Below are 20,153 nucleotides of genomic sequence, written 5' to 3'. Positions count from 1 at the left end.
ATGTTGCTTTTATTATTAGCTGTAGTAAAATATGCAAATTTAATCGTATCTACTCATATGAGAGTCATTATACAGTATAACTTTATAAAGACATTCTAGATTGGCATTGGACACGTTTGACACGACATTCCAGATAGAGAGAAATGATCAACCTAATGCACCGCTATCGTAACTATCAAGATAAAGGCTCTGTTATTAACGTTAACGATCGTGCTATTGATAAAGCATAATCATTTTTTTTTGCTATTTAATAGAAATAATTATTTCAAAGAATCGGAAGAATTGCAAATAAGCCGGTATAATGTAAAGCTTTTTTTCTTCTTGATCGTGTGGAAATAGAATACTGAATTATTTAAACGACGTTAGAATGTAAAATGTATTCTTATTATGAATACATACATCATTATATACATACATATAGATATACATATATATAGTAAAATCGCAATTGACCAGGAATGAGAAATACGAAACGGTATTGCGAGTAGGCTTGCAAAATCTGTTTCGCCCACGATTTCGTATTCCTCACTTCGTTGCAGGCTCACTTCATACGCAGATTTCCAACGAAGAACGAAATCTCGTTACCCCATTTCCCCCCTTCCCATCATTCTTACGTATTACTTTTATTTTTTATCTTCCTCGATTTCGTCTCTTTTCCTGGTAATGAACTCCAATAAACGAATAAATCTAGATGTCAATGTAATAATAATAATAATAATATTAACGTGCAAATAAAAGTAAAAGAAAATGAGGAGATAAAAAATATTTTATCTACGTCGCGCCAAGTAACGAAAACCACGAATGGAAGGAGTAAAGAAGAACATTTCGTTTTATTTGTCATTAGATTCGTCGTATGGTCGATCCTCAAATGACTCGAAACAATTACCGTATATCGCAATTAAGCTTCCTGTTTATCTTTCATCCCTCCTCTCTCTCTCTCTCTCTATGTCTGCCTTTCTGTTTTTTATACACCTACCTACTTCGCTTTTTGCGTACATCGTGTAGACGTCCGATAAGCAAACGTACGTTTCTTGCGCGTTGGCTTTGAGAAAACATCGATCGAAGATTAAGACGAGTATTGGTAGAAAGAGAGCTTAAATTTATAGCCCGGATGGGGACCAAAGCGATTAAGCGACTCAACGCCGAATCGTGTTTACTGACTGGTCGCAGGTAATTAACAGGCTCCATAAACACCGTACGAATTTACGTTTGCGACACAAGGGATGCTCTTGCACTAAACTTAATTTATCATTCGGCTCTCTCTGCTATCGATCGTTACGCACAATATATATGCATGTATATATGTTTCGCCGTTATAAGCACGTTCTTAATACTTTCTGTTCTTCTCTCTCTCTCTCTCTCTCTCTCTCTTTTCAATCTCTCGCACCTTCCATCGTTTTAATTAAAACTCCATGCGTTTATTAAAATCACACAGACGTGCAACCGAGCGTTACATTCGATAGGACGGATCGGTAAAGTATGCAAGGCTATAAGCTCGTTAATTATTACGCTGCTTAGACATATTTTCTAAAATGACCGAGCACCGCTTCAGATCTACTGTCTGTTCTTTCTTTTTTGTTTCCTTTGATGCTTCCTATCGTAAGGCTAATCGTCCGTTACGTACTTCCTTTTTTCCTTTCGGTAGAACGTTCACTGACACGTTATCTAAGAGACACCATAGTTGGTAGTATACATTAAACGAATGAAAAGTATATGAAATTATAAAGTACATGAGAATATTTATGGACTTCTTTCAACATAACTTGTTTAAATATGAAACATCGAAAAGCATTGATTATCCATAAGAAATAAATAACTGTTGATTTTAACGACGAGTGTCCTTTTATCTTTAGCTTACATCGTGGAAACTTTTACGATACTGAAAAAAAAAAAAAAACGAAATATAAATCCTTAAACTCTATCCTTGGTCATAGTTTCTTGGCTTTATTTCTTTTTTTTAGTCGTCGTTTTGACAAACTTTTTCACGACTTTTATCAACGCGTTTCCAAAGTGCTTCTTGAAAAATTTGTCAAACTTTTTATATTTTAAAAATCGATAACACGATCGCTTATAGTCGTCTATAAGACAAGAAAAAAAAAAGTAAAAGAGGAAGAAAAAAGAGAATAAAATTTTACGTCTTTTTTTTTTCGAAAAAGATAGATAAATAGAAAGAGAGAAAGAGATTCAATCAGTAAAAAACGTTTCGCTGAATAAGCTTTTTATTTCCAACCAATTTTAAAATCATTCCTGTATGTTATAAAAATTGCATAGAAATTCTTGACGAATATGAGAACAAATCTCGTGGATAAATATTTAAAAAATTTTGTAGTATTTTCAGTTATGATTAGAAATTGGTGATAATAAAGAATGTAACGTAATGATAACGTTACGCGAACTACATACAAAATGAATTCGAACGTTTTCTGCATAAGAAATCAACTTGTAAGACAAAAAAGAACATATTCTCTATTGATTATATTAATTTTTATTAAATTACTTTATTTGAAGTACAAACCTTAGTTTAGCGGGAATATCGTAGTACTAACGGCACGCTCCCACCACTCGTATCCCCACTACATACGCCCTGCTGGGCCCTTTTATGCCGCAAGGTTTTCCCTGACGAGCCAATAAAGTATTATACCTTCTATCAAGCACGTCTTTTATTTCTCATTTTAATTTAACCCTTTATCTTCCTTATCATCAGTAGAGAACTCCATGTTGGAGAAATCTATGTAAATACATATATTATTTTAGTATATAGGTGTATATAAGAACGAATAGCACAATTGATATAAATTTAAACGCAATTCAGATATATAAAGCATCCATTCATCGAATTTACGTATTATGTTATGACAAACGATTCTCAATGTTCGATGAAAGATCGACGTATATTCGAGAGTCGGTCAAATATCTAAGAAAATAAATAGATCTCGTCGTCTTATAATAACTAAGGCCCTTTTCTTGAATAAGATCAGCATAAAAATTGCTCCATTATTGGTAGAAGCGTACAACGAGTACCATCGATCTCCTTAAGACGAGAGAATCGCGAGATGCGAGCTTGCGTTGCTAGTGCAGGATCCGATGAATGGGAAATCCGTAGGAAAATCGAGACGCCCATTGGAAGCTGCTTCTTCACATCACACGAATAATACTTGTAAAGTTCAAACGGCGGCGCTTCTCAAGATCGGAGTTCGACAGCAAGATAAGTTATCGAGTCTCGTAGATCAAACTTTTGATAAAACCGTCGTCCGAAGTTTCGAAAGAATTCTTCGCGCATCCATCTCTTTACGTTTTCTTTCATGTGAACCTGAAAACGTTTGAAAGAATAATTTGAATAAATCTTCTGTTATGTTTCATACCAATACATATTTCTATACATACATTATCACTTTAAAATGATCATAATGCTATGTTATCATAATTCTTTTCAAATGTTTCTTTCATTATATAAATTTATAAATATATATACCTATATATATATATATATAAATAAAATTATCCCAGTATACTTAAAAAAATTCATGCAACACTTAAATTACATAGACTGAATATTTATTATAACAAGATTCGTGTTAAAGTCGACATTCACATAGTACATACCATAAAAAGGCAAGATTTTTCATCTTCAAGTTTCACATAGAAATCTATTTATCATCGTAGATATAAACTTCCACCTTATACTATCACAAAATGCTTATTATTGAATCCTCTCTTAAACATATATACCTATACATCGATGATAAGTGACGTCCCTTTCATTTGATGCTATTTATTCGTAGTGGAAACTTTGCAACGAGGAAAACGACAACAATCGGAACGTTCTCTTTAATTAAGTTCGTATTGTGGAGAAATGCGCAGAAATGCAAAAGATTCTTATCAACGCATGGACGATATGACGGTACCTGGGCCAACCGTTTTCTATCTTGAAGCAATCTGAGGTAGCAAACTGAACGCTTCGTTTAGACGAAGAGATTGCTTTCTCTCTTTAACGACGGACAAGTGCGAGAAACTTCCACTATCTAACCAGAACCAGTTCTCCAGTCGCGTCGAAATAATTAGCGTCGATCGATAGGTAGAATTCTCGCAAATACAGTCAACGTCCTTACACAAACGGTCACGAAAAGCTCCTTTTCTCGAATGACAGTATTTCAATAGATTTTGTTGCACAGATAGGGACTGAAAGTTAAGTCATGAATGAGTACTAATATTTCATTCATTGTTTTTCAGAACTTCTCTACAAAGTTGATTGATAAAATAAATAATTACAATTGTTTAGAGATACGAGTAATTTGATAAATGATTTGATTTAAATAAAAGTGTGTTGGATCATTGCAAATAGATAACTAGTACGTGGGATAATAATGGATAGAAAAGGAGAAAAATAACGAAGTGCCGAGTAGAAACGTCCGAGAATTTACATAAAGTTTGTGTGATTTTATTCATGGACACGACTAGGGTGTCTGTATATTTTCATAAACGTTCCAAATGATACCGCTCACGTAATGTCCATTTTTTCTTTGCTCTGTATTTTTGATTCTTTTTTCTCGAACAAATGTTACTTTTAGCGATGTTTCACTTTTGAAATGTTCAATACCATCATACAAGACTTTCTTTGTCACAATAAGTGATAATAGATACGCGATAATAAAAAATGTGAGGGAAAAAAAATAGACTTTTTCTATAGTAATTATTAGCACAATTCTTTTATGACTTAACAAAAGGGTAAATATGGTTTTTTCGTTTAGGACAATGCATTTTTCGATGTAGTAACGAAAACGAGAACGAATCGGTAACAACGATGACTCTTTGTGATTTTACACGTGTGACTTGCTAAAAAGGATTTTATGTACACGTCAGTTTTTCGAGGCCAGGCGTTATCTCGAGCCATTAAACCATAACATCACGTGTAAAATGCAGTACACTACGATACACATATTTTTATTTTTCAGACACGCGCTGCTATCCCCGTGTAGACACACTCGATATCGTATTTAAAAGCAAATAAAAAACAAAATATCAGTACCATTTTCCAAGAGAGGGAAACATACTAAAAGCGTGTTTGTTTATTGTAGGCTAAATGAAACAGACGCCTTGATTGCAACGAAAACAGAATGGACTGTATTACTACGCTTTTCCGTAATCAAAATGCGGAATATCGTTGTTATATTTTGTTATTTTTTAACGACAATATGGAAGTTTTTATTATAGTGACCTCAATTTTGGAATATTAATTAAATTGTAAAAGCTTCTTTTTTTCACTTTTGAATTTTGGTATATATAAGCTAAATGAAATTTACGTAAAAATATTGAAATATTTGGAAATAATATTAATATCAAGCGCATTTATCACTTATACGTTTTCCATGTCTCATACTTTTTTGTTTAAAATTCCTTTAGGTTGCAAATTACCATCCGGACGGGTTAACATTCATTTACGACTTGGAAACGATAAATGTATTTACCGTTAATATATTATAATATGCACATCAATTCTCCGTCAAATGCATTCCGTTTAGCGTTTGCTATTCGAGTTTGCGAACAGTACCGACATATTGGTACATGTATACGCGAAACGCATTCAGCGGAAATTTCAATTTTCATATGCACCGGTGTTTATGAACCCCATTTGTAGGCCGAAAAGTACGACAAAACTACAACGATTTTCTCGTAATATGATAGCATTTAGAAAATTACATAAGCGTGGTATTTCGAATTGGTCAGATACAATAAAATAATCGAAATAATGAATGCTTTTAACGACGTGATTTAACGTGAAAAGTATTTAATAGCAAACCTGAACAAGCTATTATTTCAAATGTTTTTATTTTTCTTTATTTTTATCACTGCTTTTTTTACGCAGATATCAATGAAAAAAAAAAATTGGAGACATGGTTTTTTTGATTCGCTTTTTGTATTGCACATAGGACTCGTATAACGTAAATATTAGCGAATTACGTGAAAACGGTAGCAATCGATGAAACGTTAATACCGTTCGATCGAGGAATAACAATGAACTCGCTGAGTTTTGTCTCGTGTATTTGAAAACGAAGTTCAATGCGCGTTCTCGTTGAAGACTATCTCGTGTTAGAGGTAGGAGAGAGAGACAGAGAGAGAGAGAGTAGTTATACGTTTTATCGGCCACGTTGTAGCAATGAATTTTGACGAAGTTTAAAGCGCTTAGCAAAGTTCCGGGCAAGTTTTTTCGTCCGGTATCATTTAACGAGAGTACGTGGCGCGTACATTTTAGATTGAACCAGACCGCAAATGCACGCGAACGAACGCCCGCACGACTCACTATTCGCTCGCACCATAAAACTCGCTATGGGAGGGATGGGCTTTAATCGGCAAAGCGTCGAGTAGGCGAAACGACGCTTTAAAAATGCAACGACGCTACTGGCGTCTCGTTAAGCGAACAAACAGGTTCTATGTTTCATCATTAACGAACTGCCATAGCAGATTGATTAAAACACGATTTTGTTCTGTTACTACTGTCAAAAATCTTCACCATTTTATGGTCTATTCGTAAATTTGATGTATCATCTAACAGATTATATCACAATACTTCGACAAAATTTGATTTTAACGAGATAACACTAAGGAGCTAACGATATTTATTATTATTGCACGAATCGATTGTAAAATTCCTTCGACGAGTTATCCGAATGGTACGAGAAACGAGAAACGAGTCTTGCTTAACTGTATTGAATCGACGGTCTTATTTAAAAGTACGTATGCGTGTATCTATATATATATATGTATATGTATATACGTTGATTTATTTTCCGTACGGCGAAGTCAGGCACGAATCAATCGATACAATATGCAAGCATGCACGTTCGATCTTGGAGAATTCATTAATCTTGTTATCCGGCCGGTGAAACTCGCCGTGCCGCTGCCTGATGCGATATCATGAATCTTGAATATACGTAAGTAGACCGCCCGTGGTAAGCAGGATAAGCCGATGAAATTGCGTTCGTCGAAAGATTTCGTGCGTTACGCCGAAGAATCGTCGACTTTCGGCTAAAGTAAGGAAACGTCGGAAACGTCTTTCTATGGAAATGGAAATAGTACTATTGTAAAATATAATATTTTCCGTTTTATCTAGGACATACTTTTCTTTTCTTCCCATCTTATCGAGTTTTGCATTTGCAACAAATTTTATATACAACTATCTATAGTATCTAACAAAGAGAATTTTGCTAACATTCGTCAGCGTTTTTAGACTATTGAAAAAAAAAAAAAAAATAGATCGACATATAAGTCAACATAAAATGATGTAAACATTCTAATCTAAATAAAATTTAATTTGCTGAATGGTCTTTAAATAAATAATTAAATAAACATTAAAGATAATATACCGATTGTATTATAAAAATTAAATATTCGATAGCAACTTTTTTGATGATTTGATTTTATGCCATTAACCAACCTTGGTCCTTTAGGAATAAAGAAATAAATAGGAAAGGAAAACACGTCATACATGAAAATATCTTGTACAGTTTGTACAATGAAATCTGCTTTTTTCCTTAGCTTCGCGACGTTATACATTTCCCTTCCGTTTAGTTCTCTCACCCATTTATTCCTTTCTTTTCGACCTTATTTTTCAACGTCGTCTAATAAAAAAGAGAAAAAAATGTATATATGAGTTCTTTCATGTATTCGTTTATGTGTGTATGGTGGATATGTATGAGAGGTAGAGGGAGAAGAGAATCGCAAACAGACATATCGTCTCTTCCGAAAAATGAATCTCGCCACAGTTTTTTGTAATACATTTTCTTGGTAAACCCGTCGACATTTTTCACGCAATGCTTTTCAAAGCATACACTTTCATGCGAAATTCGAAAGCTCACGTAAAAATATTCATATACGTATACCATCCGATATTTAAAAATCTTGCGAAAGAATAACAATCTATTTCTTGTTTCCTATTTTCTAGTATAATGAAAGAAAAGCTCAGAATGTATTTGTCAAACGTTCAAAAAATGTGGAAAAATTTGTCAAAGTGAAATAGAAAAAGACACCAGTGAAACGGTGGTGTAACGTTTAACGTGTGTTAATTAATTCAAATGCTTTTTCGAAAAGTACTACTCCCTTACTCTTACGTAATCTTGAATAAATTACCGAAGATAGATTTTCACGAGGTAACTAAAATTCACGAACAATGTGAAAATGTAGCATGTTTGGTATCAAGATAACTATTACACTGTTACTAAACGTATGTATATACTTACACATACTTGTATACAACGCATGTGGCGAAATATATACAGAGAGAGAAGTTGGAAGTACCAGCATAGGGTAAGAGAAAAAGGAAGTTATAGGGTAAAGGGTCTAGAACTTGTCTTAGGAGCGTCATCGATCCAAAGTACGAAGCGAAGTAAGGAGATGGAAGAGGAAACAGTTCCGGGTGAGCAGAGGCTGCCTGCGCCCGATTTCGCTGAAGTTAAGTAATTTGTCGTTGCCGATGGGTTAATGTTATCCATCACTAAGCGAGAATTTACGATGTAATAAGGCCACGAACCGACTCTTACGATCTATCTCCCGACTATCTTCTCTCTGTTTCTCTCTCATTCTATCCCTCTCTTTCTTCCTTGCTTTTCTCTCATCCCAGTTTCCATCGACTCGCATGAGCCCTCGAGCACCAAGGTGTCTGATACCGCAAACGATCTCTCTCTCTCTCTCTTTCTCTATGGATCGTTCCTTAATTAATATGATTGCATAATGAGTTAAAGGGATCAGAGGAGAGTGATCGTGCGAAATGATCCTTATCGATACGTACTAAACGTGTTTTGACGGACGATCGGTGAAGAAGAGTTCTCCAACTCTTATCAGTTTTGATCTCTAAGAAGATCGATCCCTCAACGCGAACGAACATAAATTAATGTTGATAAGTATGACCTTCGCTCTTTTCAAGATTTCCTTTCATATTTTTCAAGATCTAAATGACGATCAGGATGTGCTCAACACAATCATGTCGATTTACAAAAATAGTTGTTTTTTTTATTCCCCTCGGTATAAACCGTGAGAATTTGTTGCAGTGAAATCTTTAATATGATTCGAATTAATCGAGCGTTTGGTTATTCAGTATATCATGGCTTTTAATCGCGTCAACGAATAGATTGAAAGTCATCGGAAGCTCGTTAACATCTCATCGTTCACTCGAACGATTTCAATGTAGTTGACACGGTTTATTGAAAGATTAACTTATACCAGACTTCATTATAATATAATTTAACCAATACGAGAATACAAATGTTTACGGTTTGTCTTTTAGTAACGATTATCTAAAATAGATATTAATTCTTTTTACAGACATACGTGTGTTACTTTATTTTTATATTTACAATATACCTTCGAGTGTTTATTATTTTTAAATCCTGATGAAATCCATTCTATTAGCAATGGGATAGCATTTGTCGTCTAAATTCTATTGAGAGCTACTTTCTTTTATTAAACTAAAAACTATTGCACAACGAACCTTTGTACATTGTTTTAAATTGATTTTATTCGAGTTGTTGATCGCATTACCTGAAATGCTTCCTATTCACTAAGACCTTTCCTTAGAAGTGCCCTTACAGTTTCTTTATATATACGAGCAAATGACAAAAGCAATCGGTAATACTTTTTTTTTTGTGTCACAAGGAAAGGATGAACGTCGATCTAAAGTAGTTGCCAGAAGTAGAGAGTATGTGCAAAAATAAAAGCTATTTCCCTGGAGTATTATACTCCCCTAATAAAATCGACGAAAAAAGTTATACGAGGAACAATCAACCACGTGATTTTTCCATGTCGAAAGTTTCACGCGAATGGCAAAAGGTTTTACCGAATCGTTACTTTTCTCCTAGGCACTATTATAAGTCGTACTTTCCGTCCGAAAAAGTTCAAGTTAACGCTCGAACGATCATAAAAAGCATAGTACGGAAGCGACACGATAATAAAGAGGCGCGAGATCGAAATTGCAAAAGAAGATCGTTTACGACGATCGCGTGAAAATCTCATCCTCCATGGGAGCGCTTACGTGCAAACTAAAGTCGTATTCTCGTTCTACTTTTATTAGATACCTAGAAGGTAATCGTACGTAAAAGAAATTAACACGTGCCCCTTCATTTCCCATTTACGAGGAATGGATTTGATCTATAAATACCCTTCCGTATGGAATATTAAAGTTTAATGAATATTGAAAACGAAGCATATTAATTGTTATTACAAATATATTAAAAAAAAAACACGGAATGTGCATTCTATTTCTTTACAATAAAGAAATATTTAAAACACTGATTCTTGAATTTGAGATTAGACATCTCATCTAATAAGTTTACTATTGACGTTTAACATCAGTTTAATCATTCGCAAAATGAGCTTAAGTTTAGGCAATGTTACTTCAGGCAGTGTGTTCTAATTTTAGGACACGCATCGTTAAGCGAAACAACAGGGATGTTAATACGCGTGAAGTATCCATAAACGATTATGGTTATAGTTATGTGCGAGAGCCATTCCTATTAGGAACGATGATACTTATTTTTCTTCCTTTGATCGTAAAAATCCGACATTTTTATTCTTTTAACGGAACTATACCGTTTTAAATTTCAATCTCTCTGATTATCTCATATACGAATGATATTTTCGCAAAGGTTATAAATGATCATCGCTCAAACTCATATGCAAATGATCGTACAATCAATAACAGAATCTGTTTATTTGATAAATCGCAATTGACGAAAGTTTCTACGAATAACTTCGTTATCCATCTAATTTGAGCGTACAGGATGTATGTATATCCGTCGATAACATTTGCTCGTTCCATCCATGACATCACCTCGGGGCAATGACGTTACAGTATCATTACCAACGTGACTGGTAACTTTGCATCGTTAACGAAGAGCAAGAAGAGGTTGACGATCGACGGATCGCTAGTGGCGATCTAGGCGTGCGCGTTTGCGGACAATGGACGATCATTAAGGGGTAGCGGAAATGAGCGCACCCATAAGAACTCCCACCCCTTCTGCCTACTCCTTCATCTCTTTAAGATATCTACCGGTCAAAAGGAATGTGCTAGAGACTTGACTCACCTACGAATCATTTATTTAATAAACGTATTCTTGATCAATGATATTAAATCGTATCTGAATAAATAATTGGAGAAAATAATGTTCCTATAAAATTAACTGTACAAGTTTATTAGAATAATAAGTATGATGATAATATTATAGTATGAATAAATATTCGACAACATAAATTTCTTTCAACTTTGTCTCTCTATAAGTTTTAATAGTATTTCGCAATCACGTAAGAAGGAACGATCAACGTAAAGACTATCTTCGTAATCGATGGTGGGTAACTCAGTTGCGTGACGATACAACGAGTAACCAAGAAGTTCCAAGGATAAGGATTATCTGACATGTGCTACTGTAGACGACTCTGTCTTGACATTGCTGAAGTAGGACGACGGTGATGGTGAGACTATCTCGTTATCCGTTCTACCTCGTTTACGACGCGTGACACAGAAAATATGTGTGTGTACGTAAGACGTACGTATGACGTTGGTGGATGAAGAAACTTCTTAATACGTTCTGCTTTTCAGAGAAACAGAGAGAATTTTCTACACTTCTGGAAATAGATACACTTAGTGAAAATGGATCACGGAAAGTGGACGTGGAAAAAATTTCGTATCGCTCTCCATCATCTTATTGAAGTGAAAACTTCTTTAGAATGGGAGTGATCTGAAAAGTAAATAAACGCAGTCGGTCAGGAAACGGAGCTATGAAACGGAGCTATGAGACGGCTGCTATATTAAATAATGAGAGAAAAAGAGACAAACATATAGGATTGAGCCAGCGAGAGAATCAGACGGAATATAGTTATACAGTTTTCCCTATTCTCGGTCTCCTCTTTATGCTATGCTTCGTAGTTATCACTCCTGGTTGTATATGTGTGTGTTTGTGTGCGACTGCATACTACAAAGCATGGACACGTATTCTTTCGATACTCGAAATGTTTGTAGGTAGGAGCGATAGAAGGATAGAAGAATAAACAGAGATAAGCACGTAGGTATGCGACAAAAGTATAAGGTCCAAACAAACCGACGGTCGACATAAACAAAGAAGGTGCGTGGTATGTTTTTTTTTTTTACTTTTAGAGGTGTTTATTTACCATGCACTTTTTAGTTACTAGAAGAAACTCGTCTCATTTCTTTGAATTGATAACTTGCTTACTGTGTAATATGTTATCAATAAAACGTTAAATAATTTTTGAATGTGATAACAACAATATAATAATAATATTATAACAAATAAACCCTACAATTATCCTACTCCTGATATTCTGCAGTCGTCTCATTCTCTCTAAACTTAGTTTTTCGGAGGTTTCACTTCTAGCACGTGTGATCTGTCCACATTATATTTTTATTTAATATCCATACAATCATTAAAGACCAATGGCAGACTACTGGTTCATTCCCGTTACATAAACCGACGTTGAAGTAAACTACGTCTAATAAATTCTCAGCTGGTTCCACAGTTTGACGTTTATCACTTGACAAGATTGGCTGTAACAAACCAGCCAATTTACGAGCGTAACTTAGCTAGAAAGAGAGAAAGATAAAAAGATAGAAAGAGAAAGAGTGAGAGAAAGTCTTCCGGCTGAAACGAGCCGAATAATTAGCGTCTACTTCTAATCTCAATCTCGATTTCTTCTTAACTACCCTCGAGGAATTTGCTCTTCTTCCAGTAAATTACAAGTTCCATATGGTTCCTAGAAGTATCCAAGAGAGAGAAAGAGAGATAGTAGAAGAAAATGGTCTCGGTGAAGTCTCAGTCCCCCGGATGAGAAGGAAAATCGATTTTCATGGAAGTATCTAAAAGCTTGTCACTGTATCGAAGAGAGAAAGAGAGAACCATGGCAATGAAAGAGATCAAGTTGACATTCATTGCTGTTGTAGAACAATGTAGAATCATTGCTCGGATCGGTGCCGGGCTACTGTTATTGCCACCGTAACCATCATGGTGATCCTTGTGCCTGGATGGGACTGGAGCGACTTTACGATCTGAGCAGTGGTAGCAACCATACTGTTGACTACTGCTTGGCTGCAGGAGCAACAACAACGGCAGTGCAACGGCAGTGCAACGGCAGTAGCAACGGCAGCTTGAATATCTGCTGACAGACCATGCGTGAAAGCCGTAATTGATAATAGGAACAATCGCTCCTGGTAGTCTCGAGTCGACCCTCGGCGCCATCCTGGACTCCATTTGATCTCGTAATTACTGTCTATGGAATACGTGCGCGTGCTTACGACGAACTACTCCACGCCTCCTTTTCCAACGGCAATGAGCTGTTACTCTTATCGTAGATGATGCGCCCTACGGAAAAGAGCGACCTGTATGCACGTTTACTTCTCACGTTATATTTCCTTTTATCTCGAAAATTGCTTAATTTTCTGTACTTTTCTTTTCTCTTACACCGTGGAAACACTTCAATTGCATTTCGAAGGATACAATTAAATATGAACGATTTATCAAAGATCAGTATGTTGTTATTTGATATAATTAATCTTTCAGAAACCTTACAATGCTTACATAATTATGTAATTTAATTAACCGTTTTGAAATTAAGCCCTACCAGTCTGATCAAATCACTGATTAGTACGGGGAAACGTAATACGATTTACCTTTTTGATAAATATAAGACAATAGATCGTATATGAAAAGCGATGATTAATAGAAAGATAGAAGTTAGGAGAGTTCAATTATACGAATTGAAAGCATCATGATTATGCGGCAGCTTTGAAATCTAGTGGCTAGAAATAGTCCAGAAGCATAGATTGGAATTCCAATGGTCGGTCGAATCGTAAATGGAGAAACAATGCGAGCTTGATATCCAGACGCGTGTCCGTACTAGTCGAACCAATAGAATGAATAAATAGAAAATGAAAAGAAACTAATTTTCTGCAGGTCTATTTAACGACTTACAACAGACGATGTTCCATAGAAGATATATAAAGACACGGTTGCACCGTATTTATGGAGGATCAGAATCGAGCCGTTAGAAAGGACGAAAAAGAGGTAAGGAACTATCAGAGTACCTGTACCCTTCCTCGTTGTCCCTCTCCTTCGCTTTGAAATCCCTCTCAATTCTTTCTGGATTCCTCCACCAGACCGAGACCATTCAACTGTCATTAATGTTATTTATCGATACTGAAATGAATTACAAGCAGTGTAAATTCTAGAGCGACGTTTACTCGGAGAACGGGATTGTCCGAATGAGGAGGCGCTCCTATGAAATCTCAATAATGACAACATCGTGGTATCCACCTCGTTTTGCCTTTCCCTTCGATCGGATAATAATTTAGCTTTGCCATAACGATGAAGTACGATTCACAACGATGAACTTTAATATAAAAATACAATTTGTTGCTGTTTTTAACGTTAAGTCAGTATTTCGACAAAGTTGAAATTTCGATTTTTACCAATCAATCGGAAATCGATTCAACCTGATTGAAGATAAACGCATTCGCTTATAATGAAAACGAAACTTTTCAATCTATATTTTATAAAGCTATTCACGAACGAATCTCTTCCTTCGTGCAAAATTAAACTGGCGTACGAAATTTCCAAGCCGAAGACTAAAATTTCATTCCAATGCGCGCAAGAGATACCATTGAAAATTCGTTTATTCACCGACTGATACTTTGCCACAAATTCGTACGAAATCCGATTGACTTCCTCACATTTCAACAGCTACCAAATAGAGAAACCTAAATGGAAACTCCGCGCTTGGATTGTTATTTGGACAATAGAGTGCTCTGTTCGCGAAACCATTTACTTGCTCGTACTACCGGCCGTGGCGTACGATTGCCCATTGAAATGCGGCACGAGACATTTCGTTTTTGCAAAAATATATATCTACTGTTGCGTTTGTCCCTCTCCTCTCTTATTCAGATTTACGTGTCAAGATTTTGATATACCGCAAATATTATTGTCTACGATAGCACGTAAATCGATTAAGAATTACGATTTCAAATACAATTGATATTTGAATATCTTATTCGGAATATTAATGTATACCTGAAAAATATGTATTTATGAACATACAAAAAAGTATGTCTCTCTTTCTCTCTATGTTATTACGTTTTGTACGGAACTTTTATTAAGAGATTTATTTACAAAATAATAATACACGCTTTGCATTTATTCTATATGCATTATTAAATAAAGCTGAGAGTAAAATATATTAAATTCGAATTTTTCAAATAAAAATTCGCCACGAATTTTCCGTTTATTTTACTCTTTTTTTTTAAATAATAAATATTATTATAAATTGCTAACACACATTATTGAATCAAATACATGTATCTTTCTATTGATCATTGAATACACACATTCCATATAAAGAGGTAAATCTAAAAATTGATAAATATTGAATGTGTTCAGTACGAAATCCTTTGAAGACGATAAACTTTATATTTTGTTATTTTTCATAATATTCAATTTCTGTGAAACAGATCCTGCGATAAGCCTATGAAATAAAATATCATAAAATACGATAGGCAGCAGGTATAAGATATTGTTTACTTAAAGATTAAGAAATTCCAAAGGGCCATAAATCCCAAACTATCTCAATGATCAAAGAAACATATGGTGCGAAGAAAAACCTTTTTACAGTGTCGGGTCCTTTGAAGTGTTGTACAATACTATGTAAATATGAGGTACACACAGAAAGAAAGAACATTCCTTAGGATAACCCCCACTACAACCCTTTCCCAAAAACATAAGATTTTCCTTCGGGAGATCCTGGAATGTGGACCCTCCTGCTATTGGCCAATAAGTCCCATTTAGGTCCTTCCCTGTTCAAAGGGGTGTAACTAATTCATGTATAGAAACTCTTGAAATAAAGTAAGAAGGGTTCTGTTCATTAAGTATTCTTGCCTGTAACACACATTGTCTGTTATATATCGTACATTTATACAATCCACATCGAACAATTGTAACATAGTTGCCAAGACTCAAGTTAAGAAATCATTGTTGACTAAAGAAGTGCCTTTAATATACTACAAAACCATTCACACCGTAATAATTTACCGTCGTGAGACTTTCCGTATAAAATGCACGTATAATTGCAACTTAAAAATTGTACGTTAGTTTGAAACGGATTCGCGTCAGTATAACATATAGTGCCCACGAACAGAATGTTATCAATATAAGTACATTTAATTTGATTTGAATAAAATAATTGTAATATTTATATAATACAAATAAACCATACATAAATATCAATAATAACCTATTCCATTATATAACCAAACAAATCGAATGATCGACAGTTACATTTCTAGTTTTGCTTCGTACAATGCCACTAGCTTACGCCCTAAAACCGACAACATGATGATCGAAAAATAAACGAACAAGAATTTAATCAATATTCGTGCTTCACAGAGAAATCAATCATGAAAAGCAATTGCGTCTGTGGCGAACGAATATTCGTCTATTGGAATGGTTTTTATCGATCGTCAGGAAACGTCATCCATACGTTTATATCATCTCTATCTCTCTATCTCTATCTCTATTTCTCTCTCGCTTTCGCTTTTGCTCCCTCTCTCTCTCTCTCTTTCTTCTTCTCTTGTCGACCCATCTGGTTGGTTTAACGCGCGAAGATAGTTGATAGTTCGAATATTATCCTGAATGCACCGGGCTGTCCCTGTCCGACGTATTTGGCATCACGAGTAATATAACGGTCTTGCATTAAGTACCGGTAGATAGTGCGATGCTTCCAACTGGCATCTCTTGTCGCATCTTGCCGATCGATAGATAACTACTTATCGTTCGATATAATCGAGCATCGAACTCTCGGTGCATTTTGGTCTCGTAGATAGAGAGTTTAAACTCTGACGCATTGAGAATGAAGAATGTGCGTGTTCAAAAATCACTCGAATATTATTCAACATATTTATAGATTCCAAATAAAGATAATCGTTTGAAGTAATAATATTGTGTTCATTTAAATTTGATACTTATTCAAATTTATTCATTGCTTCGTTCACATCGACGTAATAAAGAATGACGTACTTGAGCTTTATTTCGAATGAAAAATCAGTGTATGTAGAAAGTGATCGTTAGAACATTCGACGAATACTGTCACGGAAATTTCGATGTCAGGTACAATCTTAATGGCTAATAACGAGCTTCGAAACGATCGTTGGAACGTTATTTCGCGTTAGTTTCTAAGCACGTAAGAGCACTCTGTATACCACTTCGGTAAGTTCGAAACAGTTATTTAATGGTTAAGAGAGAAGATCGGTGAAACGAATAACATCTGCCAAGCTATAAAAGCCGTGACACGATTGTAAGAGTTCGAAAGAAACATCTGGCCCACAAAAGAATCCTTTTTGACCGCTCATCGATGGCGAACGATCGCTTTCGATTGAACGCTGATTCATGCGGTCCGAATTTCAAACGTTGCTCGTCGCATACCGACTCGATGATGTGTTAAATCATCGATAGCGCTTCTTTTTAATTTCTCTAACTGTAAGAAGATTGATTTCGATGAAGACAGAATGGGGAGCATCGAATAACATTGGTAAAAAGAACAAGATAATCAGAAACGTGAAATGAGCTATCATCCGTTTGCGTGTAATTAAAATATTACAGAGTAATTCAAACCAAAATACTGATTCATCCTGTGGATTATATCACGACGATGTGTTTATTAATCGTCACTAAACAAATCATCTTTAAATGATCGATCCATATACGTATAATATAAATAAAATGACAAGGAAAATATCAAAATCAAATAATTTGTTTTTTTTTAATAGCGATCCAATGATAATCTAAATCCGTATAACGATTCGATGTAGTTACTTACATATATGAATTCAAGCGATTCATTCCTGTCACCCTTATTGTTGGAGGTAAACCTACACGCCCTTCGTTACTACTGCTAACATTACAACCACCGGTACATCTACCGTGTCGAGAATTACTGGTCTCTAGCTACGATTAAGTAGATCTTGTGTTCTTAGTAGTGAAATAATGCAACGCGTGCGCACATGTAGCATGGTCAGAATGCAAGGAAGTCGTGTGCTGTAAAACACGTTGCCCCGTAAGCACTGGTGGCAGTAGCACCTTTGTCGTGGAAGCACCTTGAGCACAAAGAAACGACAATATCTATTCTCTCTCGACGACGGAGCAGTCTCGTACGAGCACGTATTACCGTTAACCATAAACATTTGACATTTTCTACGGACGTACACTTCGTCGAGAGAAGTGAATTACGCTGTTGTTAGACGCACGCGCGGGTGGAGCACGTCCTTGGATCCAACTTACGTTTACGAGAACACGATGATAGCATTATAAACTTCTACTTACGGTAGATGCAATGATTGCCTTATGATATTCATAGAAATGATGTATATATATTCATGAAGAAAAAAGAAAAAAAGTTAAGAGAAGTATAAGTATATATATATATATATAGTACAATTTGGACAAAGGAAATAAATTTCTATTCGTATTAAAGTTATCCAATCACAATCGATTGACCTTAAAACTTTTTTGAATTATCAATAAGTTTCCATCTAGCACATATAAAATTGCAATTTTTAACATTACGAATTCTAAAGCAACGTTATACATTCGAACGACTTTATAACTGTCACCGAGACGTATTAAATTAACCTTTCGAACCGAACCGTCTATTAACTACATAAAGACTCGATAATATATGACATGTCAACTATTATTCTGGAATTCTTGTTACACAATTCAAGTAATCTATCTTGTTTCCATTAGCTTTCAAAGAACGATTCGAATGTGATCAGAAATGGGAGTTGATCGAAATTGATATGTATGTATGTGTGTGCTTTAAATAAAGTTAAACGAAAATTGCTTGTTAAGCTTTATGATAAAATCGATAAGTTTAAAAATAGGAAAGATATTCTAGCCATGGTATTCGTCGAAGGATACCAGTGTAGCACTCAAAGAATCCCAGCCGGTGTAATTTCACTCTCGTAAGTGCAGACACCGCATAGACGAGTTTGCTGGCGCCGAGGTTGAAATAATTCAGCATATTACACGCATAGTTTACCGCGCGAAACGTCCCGCAATTTTTATACGCTTCGACTCTTATCTATTTTATTCTTCTTCTATAGTAATAACGCGAGTACAAAACGTTAACCCTTTTGATAACGACAAATAATCTGTAATATTTTATAAATGAATCTAATGATAGGCGATAATGTTTTTTATTTTGATTCTATTAATAAGTTAGAAATAGAATTAAATATTACATATTATTTCTCTTATTGATTTTGATAGTCCTCTTGATAGCTTTCTACTTCTTTTTTTTCTTCTCTTAACGTCTTATTTCATGAGCCCGCATGTGCACTTCATCCGCGTGCTCACGCGATTGCAATAGCATACTGTTTTCAAACGAACGGGATCTTAAAGTTGACGAAGAAAGGAGTTCGGTTTATCGTGGTAAGAATTTATTATGCCGCCGGCTGTGTCATACTTTTCTTTATGTAAGAAATACCAAATAAGAAAAAATTAATTATTTGTTAATCATGAACACACCTCACGAACATTGTAAGAATCTTAATAAACATAGATATAAAAGTATGAATAAAGAAAATGCAATATCATTATTTGTCCCTAGGAATATGGCAACACTCGTAAAAATGATAAACGTTTAAAAACCCGTCTGATGAAGAATTTTCAAACGAAAAAGAAAAATCACGATGCAAGCCATTAAAACAGAGTTGTCATCTTGTCGACAATTCTGTGATAACTTTTCTTTCTTCTTGATGATATTTCTTTCCCACTATCTCATATCCTAAGAAAATTATTTTATTCTTTCAAACTTTTTATCCACATCAAATATACTATCCACATCTATGTACATTTCCTATCTACATTTCCTGTTTATTTTCATATTAATTATAAGACATCACTTTTATACGAATGGAAAAAGTATGATAAACGATTCAATAAAAATCAATGTGCATTTTGTATAACTTTACGATACATCAATAGAATGCAAAAGGAATGTTTTGTCGTTCGATATTCGATACACTCGGGACGAAATGGAAGAGATGCGTGGTTTTCCGATGAACGTCGATGAACAAGGAAGAAGAGATAAAAAGGAGAAGGGACTCATGG

At 35.0% G+C, this 20,153-nt stretch overlaps 1 long non-coding RNA gene across 1 annotated transcript; it reads right to left on the bottom strand.

The window, feature by feature from the left end:
• Positions 1-2,201: 2,201 nt before the first annotated feature.
• LOC107064751 (uncharacterized) lies at positions 2,202-19,567 on the bottom strand. The gene is made up of 3 exons (XR_001475514.2): positions 17,860-19,567; positions 3,022-3,310; positions 2,202-2,728 (listed from the first exon to the last, which is right to left on the bottom strand). It is a non-coding gene; the product is annotated as an uncharacterized LOC107064751 (long non-coding RNA).
• Between the last annotated feature and the right edge of the window lie 586 nt (positions 19,568-20,153).

This window comes from Polistes dominula, unplaced genomic scaffold (genome assembly GCF_049000335.1).
Source record: "Polistes dominula isolate Pdom_NZ unplaced genomic scaffold, Pdom_raw_medaka contig_24, whole genome shotgun sequence".
Lineage (NCBI taxonomy): Eukaryota > Metazoa > Arthropoda > Insecta > Hymenoptera > Vespidae > Polistes > Polistes dominula.
The sequence above is the reverse complement of the archived record's forward strand: the minus strand, read 5'-3'. Positions and strand labels throughout refer to the sequence as shown.